Source organism: Ambystoma mexicanum, chromosome 2p (assembly GCF_040938575.1).
Source record: "Ambystoma mexicanum isolate Mex_15411 chromosome 2p, UKY_AmexF1_1, whole genome shotgun sequence".
NCBI lineage: Eukaryota > Metazoa > Chordata > Amphibia > Caudata > Ambystomatidae > Ambystoma > Ambystoma mexicanum.
This window is the reverse complement of record NC_090923.1, coordinates 555,919,813-555,934,023: the sequence shown is the minus strand read 5'-3', so window position 1 is coordinate 555,934,023 and position 14,211 is coordinate 555,919,813.

The following is a 14,211-nucleotide window of genomic DNA, read 5'->3' as shown; positions in this document are numbered from 1 at the left end:
TAACCGCCACATGATATCAGGCGTAAACCTCAACGTGCAAGGGTTCCAATGCATACGAAGCACGCAATGCACACCACAATAATGTCGCACAGTCACTGTTGTGTACTGGGTACACGTATTACGCATGCACGAGACTCACGGAGCTCGCGCATGCGCTGTTGATAAATAAAGGCGGTGCCCCGGCAGTTCGCGCCGGAGACCGGAGCCATCGCACGTCTCCGGCGTGTGTCCTTGGTGTGCATGAGTGCGCGAGTGGAGTGAATGCTGCCTGACTCACGGCGAGGCCTGCGAGCGCACCACACTGGCGACGAGGCGGGATATGAACCGCTACCTCGTTCCGACAACATCGCAGGAACGGAGTGCAATTCCGCAGTCGCGGACCCGCTCGAGATAGCCGGCGGCCATTTTGAGCGCTCGAGCGAAAACATCGCACGCAGTGGTTGCGGCCCGTTTTGGGTGCTCGTGCGCCATCTGTGAGGAATCAACCACTAAAAACAACTTTTGGACACTTCACAGCCCAGCTGGAGCAGGGCTGTGATTGACAAAGAGACAAAAGACAACAAAGAAAATTTTTGCCACAGCTGGGAGCCGGATCACCCATTCTCAGCCAAGACTTTACTGTGAGTACCCAGGGAGATGGGTGATGAGAGAGAAGAGGAGGGTGCCACCGCTCCAGTACCATGCAGAGTACGCACCACCCTAGCGCCCATGCCTGAATTTGACACTACAGGCCCCCCATCGAAGCTCGGCCCCAAATGGCTCACATGGGTCAAAAGACTGGAAATGATGTTCAGGGCCTCGGGGGAAACAGCAGATGAGGCAAAGATTGCCATCATGATGTACTCGGCAGGCACGGAGGTCCAGAAGATATACGACTCCCTTGACATCCCAGTGGCGACATATGACGCAGTCAAGCAAGCGCTAAGGGATCACTTCTTACCATTAGCGAATGTCGATTTTGACAGATTCGTTATGGGGGCTGAAAGACAACGCAGCGACGAATCCCTAGACCACTTCTGTGCCCGTCTGAGACACCTGGCGAGCTCCTGCAGGTGGGCCAACGAAGAGGAAATGGTCCGAAACCAATTGTTGCAAGGATGTTGCTCTGGCAAACTCAGGAGGCAAGTCCTGAGAGAACCGGGACTAACCCTCCGGCAGATCCTAGACACAGGGAGGGCGTATGAACTGGCGGAAGCCAGAGGGTCGAAAATGGACGCAGCCACTCATCCCAAATGTGAGGAAGAGGCACTTGCGGTCAGGCATTTTACGCCAGGAAAGGCCAGATGGACACCAAAACCGGAGGAGAAGACAACGGGATCGAGCTCCCCTCAATCATGCTCATTCTGTGGGTACGATCTCCCTCACAGGGGTGAGTGCCCGGCTAAGTCAAGGACATGTGGCAGATGTGGGGTCCCCGGACACTATGCCAGGGTGTGTAGGGCCACTACGCCCGTGGCAGCCAACAGGGGGCCGGAAAGGTTCGGGAGGAATGGTGCCCGCACGGTAAAGGGTATATCTTCTTTGGAACAAGAGATACAGGATATGAACATCGCCGAAGAAGAAGAAGAAGAAGAAGGAGAAATATTCTGTATCTCCAGCATAGCAAGCGGCCCAGGTACTCGACGAAAACCCACATGCACCGTGAACATTGGGGAAGTTCCCACCCCGGTCCTCATCGATACGGGAGCATCGGTATGTGTGCTCGCGGACAGACACTACAATGCACTTGCGGGCCCACCGACACTTTCGCCATCCAGAGCCCAAATATATGCGTTTGGCGAAGACACCCCTCTACCCATCCAAGGAGTATTCATAGCTCCAGTATCCCACGGCGGGAGCAGCATCAAGGCGAGGTTTTTCGTTACCAGCGTGAGCCCGCATTCATTGCTGAGTTGCGCAGCTTCGGAAGCGCTCAACCTAGTGCATTTCACATTCGCAGTATACCAGTCGGATCTGAACAGTCTGTTGGCACGCTTTCACGAACTCTTCAAAGGGATAGGGAAGCTAAAAGCTGAACCTGTACGGCTCCACATCGACAAGTCAGTCAGACCGACGGCACTAAAACATCGTCGCATTCCTTTTCACTTGAGGGCCCAGGTGGAAGAGGAACTACAACTCCTAATAGAACGAGACATTATCGAAAAAGTCGAAGGGCCGACGCCTTGGGTTTCCCCGATTGTTGTTGCCCCTAAGCCCAAGCAACCGGGGGCTGTACGCATCTGCGTCGATATGAGACTGCCCAATCTGGCTATAAAAAGAGAGCGTCATATCACACCTACTCTGGACGACATTGTTGGCGAACTCCAAGGAGCCAAATTCTTTTCGAAATTGGACTTAAGGGCAGGGTACCACCAGCTGGAGCTCCACCCGGAGTCCAGATATATCACGACCGTCACAACCCATGAAGGTCTGTACCAGTATAAAAGGCTCAGTTTCGGAATATCCTCCGCGGCTGAGGTTTTTCAAAATTCCATCAGGGGGGCCCTGTCTGGATTGAAAGGGGTCATAAATATGTCGGACGACATTCTTGTATTCGCCAGGTCGGAGGCAGAGCACATCAAGCGCCTAGAAGATACTTTTCGCAGACTGCACAGCCTTGGGCTAACACTACACCAGGAGAAGTGCGAGTTCATGAGGGACAGTCTAGAGTTTTTTGGATTCATTTTTCACGCAGGGGGTATATCACCCGATCCGAAGAAAGTGAAGGATATCAGGGAGGCATCATCACCCACGTCCCCGGCGGAAGTTCGCAGCTTTTTAGGCGTGGTAACATATTGCGGACGTTTTATTCGTGACCTGGCCTCCATCTCTGAACCGTTAAGAGCTCTCACGAGGAAGGAAGTGGCATGGGCGTGGACTGGTAAAGAGCAGAGAGCGTTCACGGCCATCAAAGAAGCTCTGTCTGAACTGGACACCATGGCATACTTTAACCCAGCCCGGGAATCAGAGATAGTGGTGGATGCCAGTCCTGTGGGACTTGGGGCAGTCCTTTTGCAAGCAGATCAACAGGGAGCAATGAGGCCCATCGCGTATGCCAGTAAGGCACTGACAAGCACCGAGAGGAGGTATTCTCAAATTGAACGTGAAGCCCTCGCCATATTATGGGGCTGTAAACATTTCAGGCTATACATCCTAGGGAAGCCGGTTGTAGTTGTGACGGACCACAAACCACTACTGCCCATTCTAGCTGGCGCCTCATCCAAACTGCCACCAAGAATAGAAAGGTGGATGTTATCGCTCATGGAGTACGGGGTAAAACTGGTATACCGCCCAGGGACCCAAAACCCTGCTGACTACTTGTCTCGACATCCCAGCTCTGAACTGTCAGGGGACACCACGGAGGTCGCGAGCTGTGCGGACTCCATTCATCTGGTTGTCGAGTCGGCGCTTCCCATCGCCCTATCGAGGGAAGAGATTGCCAACGAGTCCAACTCTGACGAGGCATTTTTGAGAGCGAAGGAAGCAGTGGCCTCAGGAGCATGGAAAGACCTTCTCATGAACAATGCCAGGAGAAATGTGGAGGTGCAAAAGGACCTGCAGGCATTGTGGAGTGCACGACACGATTTGTCTGTGACGACCGATGGACTACTGCTGAGGGGACACCGGATCGTGGTTCCCAGATCCCTCACGGCAAAGGTCCTTCAACTGGCTCACAATGGCCATCAAGGGATGACCAGGATGAAGGCACGCCTCAGACTCAAGGTCTGGTTCCCGGATTTGGAGAAGAGGGTTGACGAATTTGTGAGAGCATGCATCCCATGCCAGGCCACCAGCCCTGCGGAAAGAGGTCCACCAGTACAATCCATGGCAAGAAGTGAACTACCCTGGGGGACAGTCCATGCCGACTTCGGCTCCACCGGTCGGGGTCTGTACTTCCTGGTTGTGACCGACCAGTGGTCCCGCTATCCCGAGGTGGAACTGGTCGAATCCACGACCAGCGATCACACCATCACAGCGATGGACAAGATTTTCGCCACCCATGGCTTCCCCGTCGAGTTGTGTTCGGACAATGGGGCACCGTTCCAGGGGCAAGTGTTTGCCCGATATTGTGAAGAAAGGGGAATAAAACATCGTAAAGTCACCCCGTTATGGCCAAGGGCCAATGGCGAGGTAGAGCGCTTCATGCGCACCCTAAACAAGATCTTTCGCATATCCGAAAATGGAGGGGAGGACCTCCGAAGGAACCTGTTTGAATTCCTCCAGGAGTATCGTACAACTCCACACCGCTCCACGGGAATTGCCCCGGCGGAAGCACTTTTCAGAAGGATACCGCGAGGGCTCATACCTGAGTCCGAAGGGCGGGAACCAGGCGTGATAGACAACGAGCAGGTGCAGTTGGACAGAGTGTCCAGGAACGAGAGAGAGACAGTACGGAGAAGGCTCCCCGAGAGGCAGATAGCAGTGGGGGATACCGTATTAGTACGAAACAGAAGATCGGAGGGCAAGCTATCGACAACCTATGAGACTCAACCGCTGGGTGTAACTCACGTGAAGGGTACCATGGTCACAGCAGCTAATGCCAGGGGTACTATCACGCGGAATGTATCATTCTTCAAGCGTATCAAGACAGCAGAAGATGATGCGGCAGCGGACCACGCTCCGGAACAAGAGTGTGGGGCAGAGCACGAAGAGGGCCCTCCGATGGCAGATATGCAGACGGCAGAGGTCCCAGAGGAGACAGCGCCACAAACGCTGCAATAGTGGGAGCCATTGCACATGGACACAGAAGGAGGAGGAGGATGCCCCGGCCCTGGATTATTGCTACACGCACCACACTGTTTGGGCTGCCTGATGACCAGGTGTATGCCAGGCGCCCAGTGCTCCAGATAACGTTTGGAAGTGGGAGTATTTTTGAGTAAAATTATTTTTTAGGGAGTAAAAATGTTAATCCAATTCCCAATGAGGGTATTTTATAAGTGAGTAAAAATATGTTTTAACTGAAAAACAGAATGTTTTTGTAATATGTGTTTCTTTGCAACTGGCTATTCACGTACACTTCTTCCAATGAGGAAGTTCTTTTTTTATTTTTGGGGAGTATTTGACAATTTCTACGGGGTCAAAGTGGCATATACACCCTCTGTAGGGCTGCAGGCAGAGGTTCCCACCCCATATCATCCTAGACCTTGTCAGGGAGTGGGGGGAAGGCATGGCATCACCCACCATCTGCTCCCATGCCCTTACCCACCTTGAAAAGGTTGACAGCACTGCATGTTATTGTCACTGGCTCCTTCAAGCGTACCAATGCCATAGTTGGTGCGATATCACAGGCCACACAATCCTGCTGTCTCCACCAGGTCTTGGCCTGTATCACATCATGTGCATGTCTGCATAGGTACATGTATATGCCGAGAACACTGGAGGAAAGGCAGACAGTGTGCCAGGATTTCTATGCGGTTGCACACTTTCCATGTATACTTAGAGCCATAGAATGTACACATGTTGGGCTATTGCCCACCCCTCCCCCCGAATGACAGAGCACATATACTGCACTCTCAAGCCTGGCATTCCATCAATGTGCAGGTTGTCTGTGGCGCAAATGGAGTGATCATGCAAGGAAATGCATGTTTCCCTGGTAGCACGCATGACAGCAACATTTACCACCAGTCAACACTCTACCAGGCCCTGGCATCGGGAGAATATGGCAACACCTGACTCATTGGTGAGTATGAACTGGCACGCACATGCATGCATTCATGCATGCACGTCACACACTGAACAACAGACCATTACAGTAAGTGCCAATAACAACAATGTCAACATTTTCGGGGTCAGTGCCTACCTGCTATCACTGTTCATAATGATGCCATACAGGAATCCTGCCAGACCAGCTGAGGTAAGATACAGTGCTGCACATGGGGCCACAAGGGGTAAAGTGGAGTGCACATTTGGGGGGCTTAAGTCACATTTTTGCTCCCTAGACCACTCTGGTGGTATATTGCTATATGCCCCACCAGTAGTCTGTAAGATCATTGTTGCAGCATGTGTACTGCACAATCTAGCCACAAGCATTGTGTACCATTCGGTATACAGGTGGGACATCGCCCTCGGCCACAGTCACCACCTTTGCCCTTGGTTGGCCAAAGGGCACAGGGAGAGGCTGCACGCAACCAGCTGGTGCAATCATACTTTACGGGAAAACCTACCCCTGTGGAGCACACACAGTGAGACCACAGCTCTGGCGCCATTCAATGATGAGTTGGGGCATATCCTGCGTGCCCATAACAAAACCCTTAGAATTTGTGTCTGCGAGAGGAAAACTGTGTGTCCCGACCAGACATAATATAGCATGCACCAAACACCAATACAGTCATAGCAGAATCCATTTTGTTGTTGGGAAGCATGTTCAGATCCCGCCCCACCCAAATGATTCACATCGTGGAATGAACACTAGCACATGGGGAATGCACATGGGTAGACCAAGGGCGGAGGATAAATCATGTGGGTAGAGGTGACTGGTGAGATACATGTGAATTGTAGAAGCACATACATATTTAGGTGAAAAGAACCTCTTACTATGCAGAAGTGTCACGTACAATACATGGCATGCGGATGATATACAGCACATGAACTAACACTGTATATGACAGTAGGCCTCAATACTTGCAGGCTTTTGTTTGAAACACAGAACGGCAAGGCTTCTTTTCATGCTTGACTATCACATCACATCCCCCAGGCAGGGCCGGGGGCATACATGTACACACATAAACAAATATATCAAGTTACAACTTTGTGCAATAAGACAAGCATGCGAGCAGTCAAATGGGAGAAGGGCTGTTGCCGATTGTGATGGTCGTACCCATGGGAGCCAGGGCAGATGTCCTGAGCTGCCAAAACATGAGCTGAGATTTAGGACACCAGCGCCCCCCAGGATAATGCTCACACCATTTGAATCACCAGACGCCCAGGGAGAAAGATCATGAATCCATTGTGAATCAGATGGATCATTGGTACATGCAGGAAGCCCAAGCCCACCCCTTGGGAGAAGTACCAGACAAAGGGGGCAACAGAGAACAACAAGGTCTGTCATTTGTACCAGGGAGAGAAAAGGGCAATGCCAACGTCAATAACATTGAGGTGGGGAGGCCTCATGGGGGTGACTGTGTGTCTGGGATGAGAAAACAGCCTTCTTATCTTCAAGGAGCAGGCTGACCCCAAAGTAGTCTACTGATCTCATGTTGATGGCCATGTGCACGCACATCATGTGGTTATAACCCACGATAGGGTGGAGAAAGCCTAACCATTAATTTCACAATTACACAAGGTGAAGAGGCTGTCACCCATGTGTGAATAAGTTGGAGTATAAGATGAGACGGCCAATGTGAGACTGGACATTATGTGAATATAAGCATGTAAATAGGCGGTAGACAATGAGGGTGGTGGATGAACACTGTACATGAAATGCATCACACGACGACTTACATCGTCATAACGTGCTGCTTGCTAGGATTAAGACAGAGAGCTTTGTGGCAGTGGACTAATAATACCCTGTTGCCATACTCATATACAAAACAAAGGTCATGTACTTCCCGAAAAAGGGGGCAACAGCCCTTTTCCCTAGTGGACGGTCATTTCAATGCCTGTCTGTTGTAAGTTTACCCTACATTGTCCACAACGAAACCTACAACACAAGCAACAAAGTCTCCGACCACTGTAACATGTGCCCCACTGAGTGCCATGCAACAAATGCAAACAAGAACTCCCCAGCCATCCATCACCATGTGTCCCCATGCCCATGCAGTCAGACCCACACACCTCTAGCAAATGCAATTCAATCACCCCACAGAGTGACACCTTCCCCATCCACAAAACCTACACTGCCTGACCCCCATAGAGTCCATGATGTGAAGGGGCAGGTCCCTCTTACCCCTTGTCGTGGCGAGGGCACATTATGAACACACTGATCTGGCTTGAGTCAGAATGACACTGAGAGGACTCCCACATAGAGACCACAGAGATTGGAAACCCAGGACCCCCTTGGTAGCACTCCCAATTCCATGAAATGGCATCCCCTGACTAACGTGGCATTATGACAGGGCACTTAACACTGGCAGGGGAGCCGATGATGGAAAGTCCAAGACGACGGAATGCAAACATCTCATTGATTGCAGTGAAGACAGGATGCGGCACAAGGCAGCTGGTCAAAGAGGCAGCACTCATACAGGAAGGCAGGGCACAGAGGCAACTTGCATAACAGAGACAAGCAAACAGGAGAAAGGAATGAGAAAAGGAGGCCAAGGAGACTGGTACACACAAAAGGGAGTAGGAAACAGGCAAGAGGAAGGCAAGGCAGAGTTTGCAGGGACCGGAGTGAACAGGGACCAATGTGCTGTGAACTGAAGGGAGCGTTGCGATGCACTGAGCAGCAGTCAACAGCCAGCAAAATATCTGCTGGTGTTCCGTGCATGGAACATGTCCTCATGGTTAACAACAACACCAGGCCAATAGTATGTGCCTGGTGTCTGTGGTGAACATGGTATTCCCCAAATGGCCTGCAATGCTGTGCTGAGTGTGGATTTGCCTCGGGACACCACCCCCAGAAGGGGCAGAAGTAACAAGAGTGGACTGCCAGCCTGGGTAGACATGACATGAACATCTGAGTGAATGGGAAGATGCGCTGTCGGCAACACACAAGCAAAAACTGCAAGCCATCACACACTAGATTTCCATCAGAATGTGTCCCAACACCCATGCAGTATGATGGGCCACCCTCATGACAACTCACCAGTAAACTCCCTCCCTCACAACAATCCGCCCGCAACCAGTGCCCCCCTGATTGACATGCAAAAGCAGCAAGCATACAACCACCGGCCAAACCGACAACGTGTTCCTGCACCCATGAAGCCAGACCTGAATACATCAGCACATGGAGAAAAAAAACACCCACACACTGCTAGACTCCCTGCCACCAAAAACACCACAACAAGTGCCATTGTGAGTGCATTTGACTTACCTGCAAAAGCTACCCACCTGTCTGCCATCCACAGCATCCCACATGAAACCACTTCCTGAAGTTGCAATGACATACATTGTATCAATGTAAAGACACTGGACAGCCATGTCAGCTCCCATATCGAACAAGGAAATAGCAATGGACCATCCAGTGCCAACATCTGGAAGTACAATGAACCAAGGGTCCTCAACAATCAACATACCCCAAGCAAAACTCACCAACAGAGAAATCACTGGCAGCGAAGGAAGCAGATTACTAGCACAGCATGACATGCACCCTGGTAACAGGCACCAGCCCTCCCCCGCCCAGGATGTGGCCACAAGTGGGGACATTGTAGGCATGCAAGTCATGCACACCCACTGTCAGGTGTCACATGTGCCTTTGGGTCATCCATGGATGCACAGGAGGAAAAGTACTCCAAGTGAGGAGGTTATGGTCTTGGGAGTGGAAGTATAAGTGTGACAGCTGATGAGTAGGATGACAGAGTGCAAGAGTGAGACAGAACATTTAGCGATGAATGTATAGCAGTGGAGTGGAGAGGGAGAGAGGGAAAGGGGAATCACGGTGCAAGGAGGAGACTGGCTGGTGGGGAGATGAGGAGAGAAATGTAGGACATTACAGTGGGTGAGGGCAGTGAGAAAGTGGGAAAGAGAGGAATAAAGACACAGAAACACACAAATAAAAAACCAGCATGCTCAAAGAGCGTGGAAGCCATATGGATGGAAAACTAGCACATGTCAGGGGGGACGAAGGATTAAAGTGGGTGATGGGGAAGGGCAGACTTGAAAACTGAGGACACCTGTGAAAGGTCAATCACCAGCTTCACTTCACAGAACCAACATGAAGAAATCACCATGCCATTTAAACCTATAAGAGACCCATGTCCGCATCTTCCCCACAAATAAGTGCCTCCAACCACATGCCCATACCCTGTAACAACCCCTGTCCCCCTGTTGCACACCATCGTAAATGGACATGAGGACAATACGCAGCTGTTCAATCATCCTCCAACAGACCAGACACCCTGGACGTGACTGTCCCAGTAAGCGTGCATGGATCACAGAGTACACTTGCAACACCTACAGGGATAACAGATGAATAGAAGGTGGGGGGAGTGCATGATGTACCACATGCATGTGGACAAACACACATCTGCACTGACTCTTACCGTGACTCAAACATTACTCCTCCATAAAATAAATCTGTGAGAATGCATGCAAATATCGTGGCAATGCAAGAGACTGTGTTCATACTTACCTGCTGACAGAGCTGCCTTGATGTGATTCCCTCATCACCTCCACCGGAAACTGTAGCTCCACATTTGTGAAAGGAGCCCCAGTGCCTGGCAGAGGGCATGGGGACTAGAGAGGGGAAAGGGTGCAAGGTGGCCCTTTCATGGAGTGCAGTCACAGGAGGAATCGGGATCATTGCAACAACATAGGACACAGTATGTCACCAGTCATAGTACCAAATCAGGTATACAGCACATATGGGGAAAAGACCATCAACCCACATGTCATCCTGTTGTTCTCAAGGCAAACATTGCAGCTGATATCACTGTGCATGGATGCAACTCCAGTACTGCACTCAGCATTCCCTTGAGAGAGCAACAGCACAAGTCTCAAGGAAAAAAAAGTCTTGGATTGGAGAAATAAAGAACACATGCCTCCATCCTGGACAGGGGTATGAAATAATGAGAAGAATGAGACCACCCTGATCAAGGGGTCCTAAAAACAAAATTCAGCCCACACCGGTCAGGTAAAAAAAAAAGAAGAAGAAAAATCCATCTTGGACTGAGGGTTAAAAAGATGTCCACACTAGAGGGGGCGGGGGAAGGGTGCATGTCAATATCCACATGAGTGAACCACAAACACAAATATGAAAAATTAAACAAAAATCCTCCATGGGCTCATGGATATCACAGCAACGGTGGTTGACGAGGCATGGGTCTGCTGGGCCCCCATCCTGCAATTGATCTGCAGGTGGTTGTGGAGGTGGATCCAATCCACTCAGTGCAAAGGCCTGGTCTTCAGTGGCCTGACCCAGCGTGACACTGATGCATGCACCAGCATCTCAATGATGATGAGTTCACAATGCGCTTCCTCACTAATGGCAACAGAGGCTGTATGCACGCTCACTCGTGATGCATCAAGTTCCTGCGACAGTGTCTGCCTCAAGGCATCCATCTCCTCACAGAGGTGTGTCCTTGAGGCTGAGAGTTCATCATGCAGTGCAGTCCTCAAGCTTTCCATCTCACAATGATTTGTTCTACGAGATGCCAACATCTCACACCACAGGGCCTCTCTATTTGCACTAGCATCTGCATGCAGGGACTCCTGAAGACCCCTAAGATCAGTCTGTCAGCCCTTGATGTTGGCCTCCACGCCCAGTTTGTAGGAGCGGCTTGAGGACTGCATGATCTGCAGCTGTTGGGTATCCCGGGCCGCTGGTGGAGCCATGTTCCTGGTCAGTTGATTCATGCCCTCTGCAAGTCTATCCAACACATTGTTTTGCCGGATGGCATTATGCAACATTTGCTGCTCCCACACTATCTCTCCAGCCTGCACACGTCTGCCTCGTGTGTGGGGCCCACGCCAGTGGATGCAAGGGACCAGGCCCATTGCTGTGGTGCCTCTGTCATTGGATGTAGGTCTGCAACCCTCTGTTGGACATCAGCCACAGAACGTGACACCTACTAATGGGAGAGTGGCCTTGCAGCCCATTTGAAGGGGCCTTTTGAAGCCAGCTGCACCGCTGCAGAACCAGCAGCCCCATCTGATCTGTCCGTTGGGGCAATCATCTTCTCCCTCAGTGAGTCCTCCATGTCTGGTTCTGCATCAGAATCAGCAGACGCAGAAGAACCAGAAGAGGCCTGGGCACAGCTGATAATGGCGTGTAGCACCTGTGGGTTTTCACGTCTCACTAAACCACAGCCTAGACTGGTGGACTGACGTACCATCTCCTCTTCCTTCACCTCCTCCTCCTCTGATCTGCTGTCCGCACCTGCACATGGACAGATATGGACAGTTTGAAACATGTGTGTCCTAGCAAACATGCGCAGGTGCATCAAAGGGCAGACAGACAGAAAATGGCAGGGCACCCATGCATCTGACATCGTGACTTTGAACACTGTGACCTGTGAGTCGCAGATACTTGGAATTTGCTGACATGCAACACCACCCCACCCCTAGTCCAGTCCATGCCATTAGTAGACACATAGATGTACATAAGTGGTGGACACAATGATGCAAGGGATAAGGCATGCGTCTGTCAGGCATCGATTGACGGACACATACAGGGCTATCATGAGAGACAGGTATTACTGTTTAGAACTATATGAACACATCTGTATATCAACCATGCACCTACATGACATGCAATGAGACAGGACCCAAAACTGTGGCAAGAAATGATACACATGGATGTGGCATTGATTTGCGTGATACACAGAGATGTGCCCTTTGGGTTATGTGTGCCTTTCACGGGTGCATGTCATGGGGTATTTTAATATGCACATGTGTCAGACATTCAAATACTACATGCAAGTACTGGCACGGCTATGTGGGCCAGCAGACAGTGATGTGAAAAGTCAATCTGACATGTGCCACACATGTGGACCACATAGGAAAATCAATCAACGCAGGCCATGTGACAGAAGTGTACACATTAGAAAACATGCATTGCCAAGGGTGGCTGACAACTGCAGCCAGCTGTACAGCTACGCAAATTTGGGTATGTCAACCATGATTGTCCACACAAACTATGCACAAAAATGACACTTACCAGATGTGTCCTCATAGGTCTCCATGCCTCCCACGCCTTCCACCTGCTCAATGCTGATGAGTTGACTCGTGATCTCTTCTATTGGAGTCAGATCTTCCTCCTCTGCTGGCCCCCATCCAGTGGCCAGTGCAGATGCCAGGTTGGCACTGAGTTTATGCTTGGTCCTCGGCGTGAGATCATTCCACCGCTTCTAGACCTGTTCAGCATTGTGTATCTCCAGACCTAAGGCATTGATGAGGTCAGTGATACGCCGCCACCGCACCAATCGATGTGCCGCTGTAAACATGCTACCCGTATATGGAAACATCTCACAATGGTGTTCAGTTATATATTCAACAACGATCTGGAGCTCCTCATCAATGAAGCGCCTCTTCCTCTGCGGACCTATCTCCTGGGTTGTGTGTTGGGTTGGAGCCTCTTCCTGCTCTGCAGGGCTTCCCTTCTTGGCCTTAGAGGCTCTAGGTGGTGCTGCTTCACCTGTCTGGCTGCGACCACTTCGACATCCAGGTGCCGGGTCACCTGTGGGCTCAGACCCACTGCATCCTCCTGGGGCTGGAGCTAATGTGTCCTCACCACGCCCCTTACCCAAACCCTGTCAACTCCCTTTCCCTCTTGGGGGCTTTCCACTCATGTTGCAGATGTTAAGGAGAAATGGAAGGCACACCAAGATATTGTTCTGGGCAATATGAGGAAGGGAGCAGTCTATGAGATGTGCGACTTTAATGTGTGGTACAGCAAGGCTCCAATGTACCCCAGAAGCAAAAATATGCATACGTGATGCGCAGAGGCAACCCTAAACTCAAAAACTGCATACGCAATACCCCGAAAGCTTCCAAAAGCTGAATAAAGCGGTACACGATACGCAGAGGCACTCCTAAATTCAAAAATTGTATACGCGATGCCCCGAAACCTTCAAAAAGGTGAAGAAATGTGGTACGTGATGCACAGAGGCACCCCCAAACCAAACATTGTATGCACGACACACTTTAGGCCTCAAAATGCACATGTGGTGCGTGTCGCATAACTTATGTGCTAAGGGCCTTTACTCTGTTTACGACTGCCTTCCAATCTGGACACAGAAGATACCGCTCTCCTGCCTCCATGCAAAAAGTAGCTGCCTTCTCACGCCCTGTGCTGCCTCCCACCTTGCCATCTGCTGCCGCCTGCCCAGTGTGTGTGCCTGCTGCCATCCTACACGGCGTTGGGAGCGCCTGCTGAGCTGCCATTGCCAATGCTCCTTTGTTTGGCCCTGCAACCACCTCAGTTGCAGTGTCGGCCTCCCACCTCTCAATTCCACCACCACTGCTCCACAGCCCATCTTCAGGACCACTTTTCCCACCTACACCTGCCTCATGGGTTGCCATGTCTGCACCATTATCTGAACGGAGCGACAACCCCCCATGGCAGCGAAGCAGAGGGCTGCCAACTTCAGCTCCAGGGAAGTTGGGATCCTGGTGGATCAGGTCCTGGAGAACTAT